Raw genomic sequence first — 20,244 nt, 5'->3', positions numbered from 1 at the left:
ACCACAAGATCTTCATCGTCGTTCAGCTCAAGGTGAGGTGCTGGTTACGTTACTTAGGGATGGTTCGTACTGGAACGTTACGATTCCAGTATGACGGGGCTTGGGGTTTCTGTAGAGGTTGGTAGTTTTGTGCAGTCTGTGAAGCTCTAATGCTGCAGTACTGTGTGGTGGAGGATAACTGGCAGTACGAACAGGATTGGCAATTGCGTTACGTCATCCACACCTTATTATGGCGTCTGGCAGTACGATCAGGATTGGCATTTGCGTAAACCTCATAACTAATGAGCGTACCCAATTAAGGTAATCTGGCAGTTCCCCATTTCTATAGGTAACCATCTGCGATTATTGGTAAATCCTTATGCACTAGAAATTAGGAAGGGCACTCTTAAAATATATATATTTTTAATTATCCCACAAAATACCGCAAACTACTTTGATAACTGCGCTCTACAATCAACTCTCGATTTTCTGCGCACACATTTATCGGGTCGCGTAAAAGATGGAGATGACGGCATTTACATACTACAGCTTTTTAGTTCTTCAACAACCCAGCAGCTGAATGTGGCTAAGTATCATTTTACTATCTAAATTACTATTGATATTGCTAGTGTTCTAAATATCTGGGCTGTGATCTGCTCAATATAGTTTCTGCTAGACTTCAGAAACAAAAGGAAGGGTTAAATGTAAGTGTGCTTATTCACGTATTATCAAATGGTATAGCTGTTTAGAAAAGTAAAGGCAGTGATGTAAAGCGCGTCGTGGTGTTTTTAAATGGATGAATGTTGTGCCAACAGACGGGGGGGGGGGGGGGGGGGGGGGGGAAACTCCAGGCCTTGCAGTCCTGATCCTGTATGATGCAGAAGATGTCAATCCAACCGCACATGTGAGTGTTTGATATTGAAGCTTTCACATTGATTCCCACAGTATTTACCAATCTTTTATAACATTATGATCTTCTCAGTGATCTCTGCAGCGTGGTCGGTGGGAGGAGATGTGGCCGAGCTCTTGAACCAGGCTCTATCGGTGTAAGTGGCTTTCGATCAATGTTGATTTTTGCATTAGAAGGATGAATATTGGATGTTAATGTGCTTGATTATGATGGTTCAGTACCTTGATTTAGTGTTTGGGAGTCCGCTTCCTGAACACGTCCAACCTGTGTCTAGTTTATTGCTTCTCTTTCTGAACAATGTACTCATCGCTTTGGTTAAAAGCATCTGCTAAATGCCCTCAATGTAAATCTAGTTGATTAATAAAGCTAATTTGCAGCAGTTTAGAAATGGCACGTCGTCTCCCAAGGTTTAGTTAAATATTGTACAACACAGCTGGTTGGACCTGAGGCTGGGGACTAGAGGGTAACCCCACTACCTGGACCAGTAATTGGGCAGCAAGGTGGACCAGGGTACCATCTCCAAGCCGCTCTGAAACTAATTGTTGAGGCTGATTATTTTTTATTATCTTTCTCAGATTTTCATTCTGACAGTAGTAGTTTATACATTTCTCAACGAGTCAACTTGTAAGCTTGAAGTTAGATATTTTTTCCCCTTTATAAATGCAAGGGTGTGCAGGTTTGACCTCCACGGCTTTGTTACCAGATTTTGGACCCAACTACTGCCGTTTGATGTTAGGTCAGGACGCGTTGGTGGAGGAGTGCTGATGGACGAGAGCCGATGGCGCCATGGTGGACGAGAGAAGAATGTTCTACCATTCTCCTGCATAACACATTTTCAAGTGTGTGCATGGTTCTTATTTATTTTTTTAACTTGCAGTGTCTTCTATTCCCCTACATTTTACACCAAAAGCCAGTACTTTGGTTCAGAATGGTTTAAAAGAGGCGTCCAGAGAATAATCCCACCCACTGCTCAACTACCACCCCTGTTTGTTACAGACCCGATGGCCTTGGCTGATGGAGGAACTGCATCTGGAGGACGACCATGAATCTACCTGCCAACAGGTGGTACTGGTTTGCACTGGTTTGCATGAACTGAACATGGTGGACATGAGGCAAATTCCCTGGTTTTTGCTCCAGACCAGGACTCTGTGAGGGGTGGTGATGGAGCCGTGCTGAGGACCCGCTGGTGACGGACGTCCCTCGGTGGGGGGGCAAGGACAGCCGACCCTGAGGTGATTATACCTTACACTGCCACCTCAATGTGAAGGAGTAGGCTGCTAGACTAGCCACTCCACCAGCCCTACATCGGTCTCTTCAGCCATCGTTTTGATCAGAATGATTTTGAGAAAAAAGTCGCTGGGTTTAGGGAGCTGTGAGTGAACAGGATTTATTCACTCACAATTTTGCTCTCCATGTGAGGCTGCAGCGTCTGATTTCTGAGAGTTGTTATTCTGTAAAGGGGAAGTATTATACCACCAGGTGTGAGTGTGATTAACAAGCGGTTTTGAAAATCTGCCCCATATGACATCACTAGTGGGCGTGTCCACCTAGATCTGTGCTGTACAGATCATTCTACCAGCCTACCCAGTGGACCGAAGTAAACGTTGCTCATCTATCCAGCACAGATCTAGGTGTACGCGCCCAGTAGTGATGTAATATGTGTCAGATTTGGTGGCATAATGTCCCCTTTTAAAATGAAGAAAAACTGTCTACTGAGGTGTGAGAATGTTTTTTTTTTTTCATATCCTGATTGTATCGCTGACCCACCAGGATCCGCTCGGATGTACGATCGCTACGATGCGACTGCAGAGGTCTCTGGAAGGTGAAGGACAGCTGTGGGTCATCATTGTGTTCAGTCATGTGACGATCAGAACTAAGTGATTCAATTATTTATGGAACTGAACAGCATTTTCATCAACTAGAATATTTCAGTGTTCTGACTTAAAAGATTACAAACTATAGCTGCTTTGCATTTGCTTTAGTTTCTATGCAAGTTGGAAAGAATAAAACGAATCATATTTAATGGCCTCATTAACACTCCAGCCAGGGCTTTGGTTTAAACCGGGCGTCACAAGAATACCCCCCCCCCCCCCCAAATTGCTCAACTACCACCACTGTTTACACAGACCAGGAGTCCTTGGCTGAGGAGAGCTGATGGAGGAGCCGTGCACCTGGAGAACCATGAGTCTGCCTGCCAACAAGTAGTACTGGTATGTTTGCATGAACTGAACATGACTTGTACTGGGAAACAACAGTTTACTACCAGACATTATAGCAAACTACCACTGATGTCGGACCATCAAACTACCACTTTGATTGTGCCCAGACATTGAGGCCATACGGCCCCGTTTGTCCCCAAACAGGGATAGGGAGGTGATGGAGGACCTGCCTGGTGAAGGACGTCAGGGTGGGGTGAGTGACACCCGACTCCAAGGGGATATCCACTGAGGAGAGAGCTGAAGGAGCCATGCATCTGGAAGGTGAGTCTGTTGCTGATGGAACTCTAAACGGGGTAGGATGGGGTGTTGGGCTCTCCATCAAATGGTGCTGGGTTCCACCCCCGAGTTCTCAGACTACATGGCATTGCGCACTTCTGAATTCAACAAGACTCTTTGGCTCGGACATCCTGCCAGATAACTGAATCGTTGTGTCCTTTTGTATTCATATCATCCGTCTTTGTAAGGTGCAGTTGAAATGCTGTGTCCAGTCTGGGACAGACAGACCTGAGCTACGTCAAGCCTGTATCTCTGACCAGCTGGAGTCCCTTAGGTCAGTATCCCACTGCTGAAGATGACATGGATATCGTGTTCATTGACTACAGGTGTAATAACCTTTTGATAACGCGACACTACCTAGACAGTCAACTGAACAATATGCTGTTTTCCTCTGTCCACATTTCAGTGATCAACAACCGCCACTCATCGCTGGCCTGTGGATTCATCTCCTCCACACTCACACAACAGGACTTTGGCCTGTGGATTCATCTCCTCCACACTCACACAACAGGACTTTGGCCTGTGGATTCATCTCCTCCACACTCACGCAATGTGACCTTCTCACCATCTGTTGCACATTTGGATGCACCTAGCGTGTTCCATCGAGGGTTCCTTCCTCCCCATGGTGGGAGGGTTCCTTGTCCTTCAAGGCGTCGGGGTTCAGTGTTAGGGACAGAGTTAGGGACAGATGGCTGCGCTGGATTCACGATACACGCTTTGATCAAAATGGGTTCGGACATCGGACAAATCGCTTCCCTAAATGTTTCAATGTGCAAACGATTTTATAAAATGTATACTCGTGGTGTTTATATAAAATCGTATATAACAAATTCTACCTGGTTGTGTGGCTTTTTCTGCATGTTGTGCATTATGTGATGTTTAATACTGACCATAATGAGATAACCTATACACATCTACCCTACCCTCGACCTCTACCCTCACCTTGACCCCCCCCCCCTCTACCCTCACCTTGACCCCCCCCCCTCTACCCTCACCTTGACCCCCCCCTCTACCCACACCTTGACCCCCCCCTCTACCCTCACCTTGACCCCCCCCCCCTATCCTCACCTTGATCCCCCCCCCTCTACCCTCACCTTGACCCCCCCCCTCTACCCTCACCTTGACCCCCCCCTCTACCCTCACCTTGACCCCCCCCCCTCTACCCTCACCTTGACCCCCCCCCCCTCTACCCTCACCTTGACCCCCCCCCCTCTACCCTCACCTTGACCCCCCCGCTCTACCCTCACCGTGACCCCCCCCCGCTCTACCCTCACCGTGACCCCCCCCTCTACCCTCACCTTGACCCCCCCCCTCTACCCACACCTTGACCCCCCCCCTCTACCCACACCTTGACCCCCCCCTCTACCCTCACCTTGACCCCCCCCCTCTACCCTCAACTTGACCCCCCCCCCTCTACCCTCACCTTGACCCCCCCCCTCTACCCTCACCTTGACCCCCCCCCCTCTACCCTCACCTTGACCCCCCCCCCCCTCTACCCTCACCTTGACCCCCCCCCCCTCAACCCTCACCTTGACCCCCCCCCCCTCTACCCTCACCTTGACCCCCCCCCCCCTCTACCCTCACCTTGACCCCCCCCCCCCCTCTACCCTCACCTTGACCCCCCCTCTACCCTCACCTTGACCCCCCCCTCTACCCTCACCTTGACCCCCCCCCCCTCTACCCTCACCTTGACCCCCTCTACCCTCTACCTTGACCCCCCCCCCTCTACCCTCACCTTGACCCCCCCCTCTACCCTCACCTTGACCCCCCCCCCCCCCCTCTACCCTCACCTTGACCCTACCCTCACCTTGACCCTACCCTCACCTTGACCCCCCCCCCCCCTACCCTCACCTTGACCCCCCCCCCTACCCTCACCTTGACCCCCCCCTCTACCCTCACCTTGACCCCCCCCCCCCTCTACGGGACTCTCTAAATCGACACCACTTCGACCTGGGCGGGACTTTACGTCCTACGTCACTCGCTATGGGTTTGCATGTGTGCGCGTAGCCGTTTGTCTCAGGGATCTGTGCACGAACTCTTTTGCACTACAGATTACGAGCGTCAGTGTCGTACGCGATGGAGGGTGGGTGACATTCCTACAGTCTGTGATGATAGGCTATATTTCTACAAATGACTTACTATTACTAGCGATTAACATGACGAAACAACACGAACTAAGCTAACATTAGACTATAGCCATACCAGATAACGCCATACCAGCTAACCCCAACTATTTCGATTAAACTTGCTTCCCACGTCTGCGTCTGCATCTTTCCCACTCCTGGCTAATAGTTTCAGCTTTTGTACTGAATCAGAAATGATCACCCTGTACCACACTGCTGACTTGTTGATGTTTTGTGAGCACTCACGCATTTCTCTAGGTATCTTAAGTTTCCTACTGGAGTCATCAAAACATTGGACTTTGTTATTGTAAGAAATATTGTGTTGCAAAAACACTTTGTGTCTTACCCTTAGCGTTACCCTAACCTTAACCCCAGTAACATTTCTTCATCATAAACTACAAGTTACGCAAAATGGCATAGAAAAATCAAGTTGAATATGAAAGAAAAACGCTAGCTTCATTAAGGAATCGAACCCCTTATCCCCGCGTTAATGAGTTGTTCTCTGACCACTAACCCATCAGGTCTTAGTACATGCGATTCAAGAGTTAACCACTTGACAATCTTTAAACTTCGGTTGCCTAGAAATTGTAAAGACAGTGATGTGTGTACATTGTGCGAGTATCCGTCACTCGCGATGTGTGTGCAGTCCAAAATGAAAGAAAAAACCTTGCATCACTAGGGATTCGAACCCCCAATCATCAGTTGGTCGTTGGTAACTGTAAACAAAGAGATCGCATTTTGTTTAACTGCTAACTAACAAACGGGTTTATGCGTTCACTGAACAAAGATTATGGAAATAAAAGACCACTTTTCCATCAGAAAAATCATCAGAACCGTTATTACCAACCCATAGACACTAAAGCCAAAACCTCTCACATGCACACCCATCGCGAGTGACGGCTATGCGCACACATGCACACCCATAGCGAGTGACGTAGGACGTAAAGTCCCGCCCAGGTCGAAGTTGCGTCGATTTAGAGAGTCCCGTCCACGAGCACGCACAAGTACGCGAATTGAGAAACGGCCTTGGTAGTGTGGAAGCGCTTCCGCTTCCGCTTTTTAATACTGCGTGTCCGCTTGTAAACACAAGTGCGTTTATGAATAAAACATGGCAGCAATCAAGCTGATCGATATTTATTTGACTTTTGTCTGTTATGAATGCGGTCATGTCTCCTTCGCATGGAGCCTCTTTGGGGAAGTCACAAAAGCTTTGTTGCGGTTGATAGAATCGTCTTTATTAAAAGGAAAATCCATTCAATTTTTATAAAACGATGTGAAATTGTCTGAGAACTTAATTCATGCATCACATTTACAGTACGTTTGATTACTATTAGGCCTATGCAGGGGGGAAAAGACAAAGAAAGAGATGATAAACATGTATTTATTTGGATATATTTAACTGATCCGATTCATTCATTCATATATGCTTACAATCTACCAGTGGTTTGAACACATAAGTATATCATATAAAATACAATTATATACGTTCATTAAAAATTACAAACATTGCAAATGATCGGTTGTGCATTAATTTTACAACATTGGATAGTGGCACTATCCCTTCCACCGGTAAACAAATGTTTGCGCGCCACCCGGCGCACAAAAGCCTCCGTTTGCTGGGCTGACCCTAAAAAAAACGATTCAACACAAACATAAATAGGTATACATAAATTATGTAATCTTGTGAGCGAGTAAATTGATATTGGTGACAGTGGTGTTTAACACCAGCTACGTCCATGCAAAATATAGCAAAGTATCATTAAGTTGCAAAAACGTTTGAAAAGTGGCACAGGTCTTTAGGCTTGATTATTTGCATTAACATGATGAATCTATAAAAAGCAATACGGCACAAAATATTTCTGAAAACTAGTATAACTTCACTTCATTTGAACGTGTACTGCTCTGCCATTTTCAAGAACCCGCCCAGTGAACGCAGAGGATTGTGGGTAGTTTTGGCTCGTCTAGGATGCAGCGATGCATCCTTGAAAAATCTCGGAATTCTCAAAACAAAGGACGCAAAAATGGCGCGTATTTCGAGTGTCCTCAACATTGGAACAGTGCTTGTCGGCGTTCTATGATGTAGCGTCCTTAAAAGGGCGGCCGTTGAGCATGCTTCCTTGACATTGGGAAACAGCCACGGCCGTACAGCTCTTCGCTGCTCTCGACGCGAATGATACACGTCACCACCCGCACTTGGAACTCAGGTCGATATCTCTTTTCTCCACTTCACAGCTTTTTTCTAAGGGGAGGATAAAAGCATTGAAAGAGGGGAAAACCATTATAAGTCGGGGCATGTGGAGAATTTCAGATATGCAGATTGGGAGATTGTCGGTCTTGTCCACGCCAGTCGCAGGGAGCGTGACGTCACATACGAGACGTGTAGTCTTTCTCATTGGGTTTTCTCAAAATTGCACAATAAACGGTCAAACTCTTGGCATGAAAAATTATAATTTAAATCCACAAACATGTGTATTTCGGGGCACATAAAGACTGGGACCACAGAAGATAATAGGCTGTATGCACTAAGCTGTGTGACGTACTTCCTGTTTCAAATAATACAGCCCCGACGGTTCCGGTCTGTGTGTTCATCGCGCTAGCCAGCTGACGTTGATACCCTTTATGAATCAAGATGCAAACATTTTAAAACGGTACATTTTCATAGGCAGGAGAAACCTACGCCGAGCACTGCTGTGTCCCTCACTGTACAGCGTCAGCCAAATCCAAAGGGGTATTAAGTTTCCATGGCTTTCCCAGCCAAACTGACGTGACGAGTCAATGGATTGTAAACATACGCCGGGATAAATATGTCATCACAACTCACTCTAAGGTCTGTAGCAGACACTTTATGTTGTTGTTATTATTCTATGAGATGAAAATAGGAGCACTGAAGCGACAGCGCCAGAATGTGACCGTCTCCAACTCCACCAATGCTGGTCCTAGAATAAAAATACTATTAGGCCTAATAAACAATTGTAAAAATGTTTGAATTGAGCAGTTAACACCCTACTTATCTGCATGCAAGTACACGGCAAACCTCCAAACCGCGCCTCCCAAAGATACGGCCCGGACAGGAACACTACTCTAAAAAGAAAGAGCACAGAGACCACATTAGGGCATTGGATATCCCGACACATCAGGTCGTCTTACAGGGAGTTGGGGCAGTTATTGAACTGCACCCAAAGAGGAAACTAAACAAACCTGTCAGCTGAGTGCCAGGGATTAGTTACGACGCCATCCGGTAGAGCAACCGTTGCGTATATATATATATATTGTGGCATCCCGCCCCGTAAACCTCGGCCCGGACCAGCCCGAGGGTTGGTCCTGGATGGCCGTTACCACCGTCACCCACCAGCCGGCGACGGAGAGCACCGACCGAAACCCAATCAGCTTGATTGGGGGACACCTGGCCGAAAGCCGAGGAGCCACTATAAGAGGACTGACATTTGGGCAGACCAGAGACGGGAGCGAGGAAGGAGGAAGCGCTCGTGTCCGCGAGAGGCTAGAGGCCCACGGAGGCCCTAGACCCTAGAGAGCGCGTTTACTTTAACCCACACTGCCAAGCGTGATTTATACCTGGAACCCGGCTCATTCGAGGAGCGGGTTGCCACAATATATACACACGATAAAATCGTAATCTTAGTAGTTACTGTTGACATTATTTTGGCAACAATGTATACTTTTGATGCACACTTTTAATTGAACATTTTTATGTGATGTCTTTTGTGAATAGATTTGCCGGCTACAACCACCTGATGGCTTTTTGGTCTTTGATTGAGCCTTGTCTCTACAAGATGGTCCGTGTCTCCAGAGCCAAATCAGCTGAAGTGGTCGCACCTGCACGTGCATCAACAGTACTTTATAAGTAGTTACAGATGTAATTATACGTGATGCCATTGCATTTGTATTTGTTGTTTGAGATATACTTTTTTCTTTTCCTCTCAGAGACAACTGCTCCAGCCCATAGATGAACTCTTTATTTTTTCATCACTGGTGATGAATCACAAAGCTTGATCTAAGAGAAAAAGGTAAATCATTAGAAATATAACCTAAGCATCATGGGTGTAAAAAACAACTTGATTATTATGAAGGTAAGTACTTCAACTGTGCTAGGAAAAGCCTACCATCCTGAATGCTAACTGTTATATTCTCTCCCTCTTAAAATAAAGATGTGTTTTTTTTAAGAATCACACAATTATTCCAATGTACCTGTACATCTGCTGTGCAAACGACAATAAATATCTTGAATATTGAAAAGTTGAAGCTTTGTACTCATTACCTTGACTAAATTAAATTGTGAGTGAAAAACAGGGAAACATGAAAAACATTCAAGTTGGTGGCCCTTGAGGACTACACTTAGCTACTGCTTAACCGTCGTGAAGGAGAACCGCCCACCTACAGTCAGGGAGGAGTCACTGCAGAGGAGGAGTCAGGGAGGAGTCACTGCAAAGGAGGAGTCACTGCAGAGGAGGAGTCACTGCAAAGGAGGTGTCACTGCAGAGGAGGAGTCAGGGAGGAGTCACTGCAAAGGAGGAGTCACTGCAGAGGAGGAGTCACTGCAGAGGAGGAGTCAGGGAGGAGTCACTGCAGAGGAGGAGTCACCACCAGGGAGGAGTCACCACCAGGGAGGAGTCACTGCAGAGGAGGAGTCAGGGAGGAGTCACTGCAGAGGAGGAGTCAGGGAGGAGTCACTGCAGAGGAGGAGTCAGGGAGGAGTCACTGCAGAGGAGGAATCAGGGAGGAGTCACTGCAGAGGAGTCAGGGAGGAGTCGACACCAGGGAGGAGTCACTGCAGAGGAGGAGTCAGGGAGGAGTCACCACCAGGGAGGGGTCACCCCCAGGGAGGGGTCACCACCAGGGAGGAGTCTGGGAGGAGTCACCACCAGGGAGGAGTCTGGGAGGAGTCACCACCAGGGAGGAGTCTGGGAGGAGTCACCACCAGGGAGGAGTCTGGGAGGAGTCACCCCCAGGGAGGGGTCTGGGAGGAGTCACCACCAGGGAGGAGTCTGGGAGGAGTCACCACCAGGGAGGAGTCACCACCAGGGAGGAGTCTGGGAGGAGTCACCCCCAGGGAGGGGTCGCCACCAGGGAGGAGTCACCACCAGGGAGGAGTCACCACCAGGGAGGAGTCTGGGAGGAGTCACCCCCAGGGAGGGGTCACCCCCAGGGAGGAGTCACCACCAGGGAGGAGTCACCACCAGGGAGGAGTCTGGGAGGAGTCACCACCAGGGAGGAGTCACCACCAGGGAGGGGTCACCACCAGGGAGGAGTCTGGGAGGAGTCACCCCCAGGGAGGGGTCACCCCCAGGGAGGAGTCACCACCAGGGAGGAGTCACCACCAGGGAGGAGTCTGGGAGGAGTCACCACCAGGGAGGAGTCACCACCAGGGAGGAGTCTGGGAGGAGTCACCCCCAGGGAGGGGTCACCACCAGGGAGGAGTCACAGTTGGACCTGCTGGTGCAGTCCCTGGCCTCTAGAGGGAGTCTGGATCCAGGAGAGGCTCTTAAAGGTGTCATTGCTTCGCTTTTTCATTAATTTTGCGGTGGTCATTAATAGTAATGAATGCCCTGTGAGTTGGTTTAGGTGAAATAAATCCTCTGGTGCTCCTGTTTCACGCCGTTCTAGTATGATGGAGGAGGTGGGTGGGGAGGAACGAGAGAGGGGGAGAGAGGGAGAGAGAGAGAGAGGGAGAGAGGGGGAGAGAGAGAGAGAGAGAGAGAGAGAGAGAGAGGGGGAGAGAGAGAGGGGGAGAGAGAGAGGGGACACAGTTCCCAAATGTAAGCTCCTTGCTGTTACCTCCTACCTGCCGAGATGGGTTCTGTGTCACCTGGCCGCAAGCCAAGGTGGGCCAGGCCATGAAGACTGATTTCTTTAATATATTGCTACACCTTCCCTTTCTTAATAGATTACCACACCCTTATTCATAGATTATTAAACCGTCCCTTTATCAATAGATTACCACACCTTTATTTATAGATTACTACACCTTTGTTAATAGATTACTACACCTTTATTAATAGATTACTACACCTTTATTTATAGATTACTACACCTTTGTTAATAGATTACTACATCTTTATTAATAGATTACTACACCTTTGTTAATAGATTACTACACCTTTATTAATAGATTACTACACCTTTGTTAATAGATTACTACACCTTTGTTAATAGATTACTACACCTTTGTTAATAGATTACTACACCTTTGTTAATAGATTACTACACCTTTATTAATAGATTACTACACCTTTGTTAATAGATTACTACATCTTTAATAATAGATTACTACACCTTTGTTAATAGATTACTACACCTTTATTAATAGATTACTACACCTTTATTGATAGATTACTACACCTTTGTTAATAGATTACTACACCTTTATTAATAGATTGCTACACCTTGGTTAATAGATTACTACACCTTTGTTAATAGATTACTACACCTTTATTAATAGATTGCTACACCTTGGTTAATAGATTACTACACCTTGGTTAATAGATTACTACACCTTTATTAATAGATTACTACACCTTTATTAATAGATTACTCGAGGCTCGAGGCTCTCCGCGTGTTGGCGCGCAGAGCGCAGAGGGCAGAGCCAGAGCGCAGATCGCCTGTGCTGAGCCTCACGCGCGCCGGTAATGCGCTCAGACATCAGCTCGAGCTCATCACGACGGACCGTTAGCTTTTGATCTCGCGCGGCTCGGGACCGGACAGTTGCACGCGCTTCGAGAGACGTCGACCTCGTGGAGATGATGGACCCCCAGGAGCCGCCGCGGGAGCCGCCCCTACCCACGGTACTGTTCTTTACTGCAGCTCAGAGCCGCCCCTACCCACGGTACTGTTCTTTACTGCAACTCAGAGCCGCCCCACGGTACTGTTCTTTACTGCAACTCAGAGCCGCCCCTACCCACGGTACTGTTCTTTACTGCAGCTCAGAGCCGCCCCTACCCACGGTACTGTTCTTTACTGCAGCTCACAGCCGCCCCTACCCACGGTACTGTTCTTTACTGCAGCTCAGAGCCGCCCCTACCCACGGTACTGTTCTTTACTGCAGCTCAGAGCCGCCCCTAACCACGGTACTGTTCTTTACTGCAGCTCAGAGCCTACCCACGGTACTGTTCTTTACTGCAGCTCAGAGCCGCCCCTACCCACGGTACTGTTCTTTACTGCAGCTCAGAGCCGCCCCACGGTACTGTTCTTTACTGCATCTCAGAGCCGCCCCACGGTACTGTTCTTTACTGCAGCTCAGAGCCGCCCCACGGTACTGTTCTTTACTGCAGCTCAGAGCCGCCCCACGGTACTGTTCTTTACTGCAGCTCAGAGCCGCCGCTACCCACGGTACTGTTCTTTACTGCAGCTCAGAGCCGCCCCTACCCACGGTACTGTTCTTTACTGCAGCTCAGAGCCGCCCCTACCCACGGTACTGTTCTTTACTGCAGCTCAGAGCCGCCCCTACCCACGGTACTGTTCTTTACTGCAGCTCAGAGCCGCCCCACGGTACTGTTCTTTACTGCAGCTCAGAGCCGCCCCTACCCACGGTACTGTTCTTTACTGCAGCTCAGAGCCTACCCACGGTACTGTTCTTTACTGCAGCTCAGAGCCGCCCCTACCCACGGTACTGTTCTTTACTGCAGCTCAGAGCCGCCCCACGGTACTGTTCTTTACTGCAGCTCAGAGCCGCCCCTACCCACGGTACTGTTCTTTACTGCAGCTCAGAGCCGCCCCACGGTACTGTTCTTTACTGCAGCTCAGAGCCGCCCCTACCCACGGTACTGTTCTTTACTGCAGCTCAGAGCCGCCCCACGGTACTGTTCTTTACTGCAGCTCAGAGCCGTTCCAGGGTCCTGTTCTTCGCTCAGAGTTCATTAATGAACCGCCGGTTCTTACTCAGAGACCTTCTGAGTTACCTTGGCTTGTATTTGGTTAAATGTTCTGACCGTAATGTTTTGCTTCTTAAGTCCTGTTTACACGTGTGTTTGTTTACAGATGTATGTTAACACGTGTACGTTTAAAGGTGTGTGTGTGTTACATGTATGTTTACACGTGTGTGTTTACAAGTGTACATTTTTACACGTGTATGCTTACCCGTGTATGTTTACATGTGTATCTTTCAGGTGCAAGTTTACATGTATGTGTTTATTGATGTGATTCTGCTGGTGTTCTTAATGTTATGTAATAACGCAAAGCTTTTAACAGATGCCTCATAATCTACCAAATTTAATCAGGTGACCTTTGTCCGCATTATATTTAAAATGAGACGCAGATTATGGTGACACACACGTGCACACACACACACACACACACACACACACACACACACACACACACACACACACACACACCAATGAACTCCATTTAATCAAATGTCAAATATCAGTTATTAAACCTTCCCTTGTTTGGTCATGTGTTTTCAAATCTACTAATTATTCTTATGAATGAAAGTGAACTGAGTCACATGACCCCGTATGATCCACTGCCACGCCCACCAGTTCTCCTTCGACCAAACTAAAGAATGGTGGCCCCTCCCAGCCCAAGGGCGTGGGGCTGAATCCTTGTTTTCCCGTCCTAATGGTGATCATCCTCCATCTGAGTATGACACTTCAAATACTTCTGACTGAATTAATTACTCTTTAGGGGTACAAATAATTGATTGAGAATACATCATTATTATTAGTATTAGTTTCCATATCATTTATGTATATATATTCCATCTTCATTTTTAACGGGGAATCTCATTGGACATGGGCTGGGGGCTTCTGGAGGTGGACTGACGCAGAGCTTGAAGCAACAGTGATGCAGAGCTTAAAGGAGATCTCAAAGCAGCAGAGATGCAGATCTTAAAGGAGATCTTAAAGCAGCAGTGATGCAGAGCTTAAAGGAGATCTCAAAGCAGCAGAGATGCAGATCTTAAATGAGATCTTAAAGCAGCAGTGATGTAGAGCTTAAAGGAGATCTTAAAGCAGCAGTGATGTAGAACTTAAAGCAGCAGTGATGCAGAGCTTAAAGCAACAGTGATGCAGAGCTTAAAGCGGCAGAGATGCAGAGCTTAAAGCAGCAGTGATGTAGAGCTTAAAGCAGCAGTGATGCAGAGCTTAAAGGAGATCTTAAAGCGGCAGTGATGCAGAGCTTAAAGGAAATCTTAAAGCAGCAGTGATGCAGAGCCTAAAGCAGAGCGTAAAGTAGCAGTGAGGCAGAGCTTAAAACAACAGAGATGAAGAGCTTAAAGCAACAGATATGCAGAGCTTAAAGCAGCAGTGATGCAGAGCTTAAAGCGGCAGTGATGCAGAGCTTAAAGCAGCAGTGATGCAGAGCTTAAAGCGGCAGTGATGCAGAGCTTAAAGCAACGGAGATGAGGTATGATAAAGTCTGAACCCGTTAGTTTGCTTATCTCATACATCTTGTAGCATCCCATCCAGCGGCCTCATCCTCTCATTCACTCATCTAATGGTGTGATTGTGTGAAGGTGGGAAGTAAGCAACAGCCTACAAAACGTTAATACCTAGGGTTCTGTGGAGATCGGAGAACTGAAGGAAGGGACAACAGAACAGCCCCGCCCAGCGAGATGCAAGATTTGCCGATTCTTTTGCCTGACTACAAACGGAATTATTCAGAGTTATGAGTTAGTTTCAGAGTGATGTTTAAGACTGTCTTTGATCAGATTCATTCAGATTTTGAGTTGGTTTCAGAGTGATGTTTAAGACTGTCTTTGATCAGATTCATTCAGCGTTATGAGTTAGTTTCAGAGTGATGTTTAAGACTGTCTTTGATCAGATTCATTCAGAGTTATGAGTTAGTTTCAGAGTGATGTTTAAGACTGTCTTTGATCAGATTCATTCAGCGTTATGAGTTAGTTTCAGAGTGATGTTTAAGACTGTCTTTGATCAGATTCATTCAGAGTTATGAGTTAGTTTCAGAGTGATGTTTAAGACTGTCTTTGATCAGATTCATTCAGCGTTATGAGTTAGTTTCAGAGTGATGTTTAAGACTGTCTTTGATCAGATTCATTCAGCGTTATGAGTTAGTTTCAGAGTGATGTTTAAGACTGTCTTTGATCAGATTCATTCAGTTATGAGTTAGTTTCAGAGTGATGTTTAAGACTGTCTTTGATCAGATTCATTCAGAGTTATGAGTTAGTTTCAGAGTTATGTTTAAGACTGTCTTTGATCAGATTCATTCAGAGCTATGAGTTAGTTTCACAGTTTTGTTTAAGACTGTCTTTGATCAGATTAATTCAGTTATGAGTTAGTTTCAGAGTGATGTTTAAGACTGTCTTTGATCAGATTAATTCAGAGTTATGAGTTAGTTTCAGAGTGATAATTAAGACTGTCTTTGATCAGATTAATTCAGAGTTATGAGTTAGTTTCAGAGTGATGTTTAAGACTGTCTTTGATCAGATTCATTCAGAGCTATGAGTTAGTTTCACAGTTTTGTTTAAGACTGTCTTTGATCAGATTCATTCAGTTATGAGTTAGTTTCAGAGTGATGTTTAAGACTGTCTTTGATCAGATTCATTCAGAGTTATGAGTTAGTTTCAGAGTTATGTTTAAGACTGTCTTTGATCAGATTCATTCAGAGCTATGAGTTAGTTTCACAGTTTTGTTTAAGACTGTCTTTGATCAGATTAATTCAGTTATGAGTTAGTTTCAGAGTGATGTTTAAGACTGTCTTTGATCAGATTAATTCAGAGTTATGAGTTAGTTTCAGAGTGATAATTAAGACTGTCTTTGATCAGATTAATTCAGAGTTATGAGTTAGTTTCAGAGTGATGTTTAAGACTGTCTTTGATCAGATTCATTCAGAGTTATGAGTTAGTTTCAGAGTGATGTTTAAGAGTGTCTTTGATCAGATTCATTCAGAGTTTGAGTTGGTTTCAGAGTGATGTTTAAGACTGTCGTTGATCAGATTCATTCAGAGTTATGAGTTGGTTTCAGAGTGATGTTTAAGACTGTCTTTGATCAGATTCATTCAGAGTTATGAGTTGGTTTCAGAGTGATGTTTAAGACTGTCTTTGATCAGATTCATTCAGAGTTATGAGTTGGTTTCAGAGTGATGTGTGCTTCGTGGGCGGGAGTATCGGGTTGCCTCGGCGGGATCGTATCCACGTGATAAAAAGCGGACAGTTCCTGACATTGCCAAATGGCCGCTGCCGTCTGCAGGGATCAGACCGGGTCTCTGCTGCATGCTGGGGCACTGCTCCAGGGGCCAAGGTTCCGATCCCATTCCTCTGTTCTGACCCTTGTCTGCTCATCCAGAGCCTGCCTGCTCGCTGGCTGACGAGGGGATCTATTGATCTTCCCCATATTCGTATTTGGTTCCGTAAAAACCAATACACCAGATAGCTTTGATAGCATCTAAATGTTCTGTCATGTAGACTATTTTCGATATTATATGAATATATAGATAGAATATCAAGTATTTTTAAATTATTGTTGAGTTGGATAATGACCATATGGCCTGTAAGGACTGTAAGTGGAGCTTTGTTTTGTCTTGATAAAAAGCACTTTAAGGTTTTCCTATCCCAACCCATTTTGATGAGTGATTTTTTTTTAAGGGTTTATGATGTTTTTAGAGTAAGAAAACGTATGATTGACACATGATTTAATAAGAGGAGGAGCTTTTTGTGTGTGGATGACAGCAGTGGGTCAACGTCTGAGTTCTGGTGGAGCAGGAGGAGCTGATGGTGTAGATGCAGGCCTGCTGACCCTCGTTAAGTTAACGAGCCTTCGTTAAGTTGTGACCAAGGTCTCTCCAGTACCACCAGTACCGCCCAATCCATCAACTTAACGTCTCATAAATATCATTAGCATGAGATGATGAGCTCTTGCCCAGCGGACCAGCAGTGCCAGGGAATCAGCTGCTGCTACAGAGGCCTGATGACACGCACACACACACACACGCACACGCACACGCACACGCACACACACACACACACACACGCACACGCACGCACGCGCACACACACACACACGCACGCACACGCACACGCGCACACGCACGCACACGCACGCACACACGCACACACACAAACTTAGACCTTACCTCATATCCCGCCTCCTGCAAGCCAACCCCTCTGTGTATGAGTGTTCATGTGCGTGTGCGTGTGCATGTGCGTGTGTGCGCGTGTGTGTGTGTGCGTGTGTGTGTGTGTGTGTGTGTGTGTGTGTGTGTGTGTGTGTGTGTGTGTGTGTGTGTGTGTGTGTGTGTGTGTGTGTGTGTGTGTGTGCGCGCGTGCGCGCGCGCGTGTGTGTGTGTGCGTGCAGAGGGGGGAGGACGAGGCGCTGCTGGCCCGGGGGGGGATGCGGTCCCAGCTGAGGAGCAGCTTTGAGCAGGAGGACCTCGATGGTGAGCAGAGACCCCTCAGGACCCCCCCCCTCAGGTCCCCCCCCTCAGACCCCCCCCCTCAGGAACCCCCCTCAGGACCCCCTCTCAGGACCCCCCTCTCAGGACCCCCCCGCCCTCTGGACCCCCCCTCAGACCCCCCCCCTCTCAGGACCCCCCTCTCAGGACCCCCCCCCTCAGACCCTCCCCCCCCTCTGGACCCCCCCTCTGACCCCCCCCCCCCCCCCTCTGGACCCCCCCTCTGACCCTCCCCCCCTCTGGACCCCCCCTCTGACCCCCCCCCCCCCCCCTCTGGACCCCCCCTCTGACCCCCCACCCCCTCTCAGGACCCCCCCCTCAGACCCCCCCCCCTCTGGACCCCCCCTCTGACCCCCCACCCCCTCTCAGGACCCCCCCCCCCCCCCCCCTCAGCCCCCCACTTCATATTAATATTGTGTCCCTTGGTTAAACATGAGTAAAGTGTAACATGTCTGCCCCTGCCCCCCCTCATGCCCCCCGGGGTCGCAGGTCACCGGACCCTCTACATCGGGGTCCACGTCCCCCTAGACGGCACCAGGAGGCGGCCCCATCACCGCCACCGTCACCACGGCAACAGATACAGGAAGAGGATCCACGACTGCAGAGCGCCGCTAGTGGAGGGGAGGGAGTCTCCTGTTCAAGGTGCTGCACGCACGCACGCACACACGCATGCACGCACGCACGCACACGCACACAGACACACACGCATGCACGCAGGCACGCACGCACACGCACACAGACACACACGCACGCACGCACGCACGCACACACAGACACGCACGCACGCACGCACGCACGCACGCACGCACGCACGCACGCACGCACGCACGCACGCACGCACGCACGCCTGAGTCCCCTCACTCAGCTGGTCCTGAGGCTGAGCCTGAGAACACATCAATTAGACTCAAATGATAACACATCAGAACCAAACCTACCTCACCCATTGGAACACTGAAACACACACACAGAGCAAAATGCAGTGTTATCTGGCCCTAAATAGACAGTACACTGTGGCCCCCTACCTGACCACAGTCACTGATGTTAGACACAGAGTGAGGTTAACAAAGTACAGACTGAGCGCTCACAGCCTCGCCATAGAAACAGGCCGACATAGGAAACCATGGCTGCCCAAAGAGGAGCGGCTGAGCCAGCAGTGTGAAGCTGCTGTAGAGACCGAGCTGCACTTCCTCCTACACTGCCCCAAATTCAAAAATGTATATTTGAGCAAATTCGGCCAAAAACACCCACATTTTTTAAACTCCCTTGTAGACAGACTGAGAATATTAATGGGAGAAGGAAAAGTGAGCTCCGTCCTCGCAGGACAGTTTATTTCAGCTCGCCACAACATGAGAGGATGACATTCTACACCAGGCCTCACTGTTTGATGCTGTTTTATGTAGCTTCCCTTTACATTCATTACATTTTACTATAATATTACTATTATTTGTATGTTTACATATGCACTTATGGTATATTGTTATAGGAGAGAGAGAGAGAGAGAGAGAGAGAGAGAGAGAGAGAGAGAGAGAGGGGGGGGGGGGGGCAGAGAGGGGGGAGAGAGTGAGAGAGAGAGAGAGAGAGAGAGAGATAGAGGGAGAGAGAGAGAGAGAGAGAGAGAGAGAGATAGAGGGAGAGAGAGAGGGGGGGGGGCAGAGAGGGGGGAGAGAGTGAGAGAGAGAGAGAGAGAGAGAGAGAGAGAGAGAGAGAGACAGAGACAGAGACAGAGACAGAGAGAGAGAGGGGGGGGGGGCAGAGAGGGGGGAGAGAGAGAGAGAGGGAGAGAGAGAGAGACAGAGAGAGGGGGGGGCAGAGAGGGGGGAGAGGGAGAGAGAGAGAGAGAGAGAGAGAGAGAGAGGGGGAGAGAGAGTGAGAGAGAGGGGAGGCAGAGAGAGGGGGAGAGAGAGAGGGGAGAGAGAGAGAGAGAGAGAGAGAGAGAGAGAGAGAGAGAGCATCTGACACAAGGCTGCTCCTCCCTACCTCCCCCTGCTGACCCTCCCCCCCTCCCCCCCTCCCCCCCAGACACTCCGTCCCAGAGGGTGCAGTCCCTCCTGGGGGGGGAGGACGCGGACCACCTCCCCCACCACCTCTTCACCCAGCTGGACAGCATCAGCCTGAGGGAGGGTGCGCCCGCCGTGTGGAGGGAGAGCGCCAGGTAGCCCCCCACGGCTCTGACCACGTCCTGTCTGACCACTTCCTGTCTGACCACGTCCTGTCTGACCACGTCCTGTCTGACCACGTCCTGTCTGACCACATCCGGTCTGACCCTTTCCTGTCTGACCACGTCCTGTCTGACCACTTCCTGTCTGACCACGTCCTGTCTGACCACATCCTGTCTGACTACATCCTGTCTGACTTCATCCTGTCTGCCTTCGTC

The 20,244-nt window shown here is 48.3% G+C and overlaps 1 long non-coding RNA gene across 6 annotated transcripts; it reads left to right on the top strand.

The window, feature by feature from the left end:
* Window positions 1-813: 813 nt before the first annotated feature.
* Window positions 814-4,197, top strand: LOC130373125 (uncharacterized). 6 transcript variants are annotated; one of them, XR_008893466.1, is made up of 10 exons: window positions 814-883; window positions 962-1,025; window positions 1,626-1,728; window positions 1,886-1,951; window positions 2,027-2,121; window positions 2,660-2,711; window positions 3,016-3,099; window positions 3,253-3,369; window positions 3,573-3,658; window positions 3,791-4,197. It is a non-coding gene; the product is annotated as an uncharacterized LOC130373125 (long non-coding RNA). The 6 variants fall into 6 exon arrangements; XR_008893468.1 differs by having other exon boundaries at window positions 1,631-1,728; window positions 1,886-2,121; XR_008893465.1 differs by having other exon boundaries at window positions 1,886-2,121; window positions 3,579-3,658.
* Window positions 4,198-20,244: the final 16,047 nt, after the last annotated feature.

The sequence above is a fragment of the Gadus chalcogrammus genome, chromosome 20 (genome assembly GCF_026213295.1).
Source record: "Gadus chalcogrammus isolate NIFS_2021 chromosome 20, NIFS_Gcha_1.0, whole genome shotgun sequence".
NCBI classification, from domain to species: domain Eukaryota; kingdom Metazoa; phylum Chordata; class Actinopteri; order Gadiformes; family Gadidae; genus Gadus; species Gadus chalcogrammus.
The sequence above is the reverse complement of the archived record's forward strand: the minus strand, read 5'-3'. Positions and strand labels throughout refer to the sequence as shown.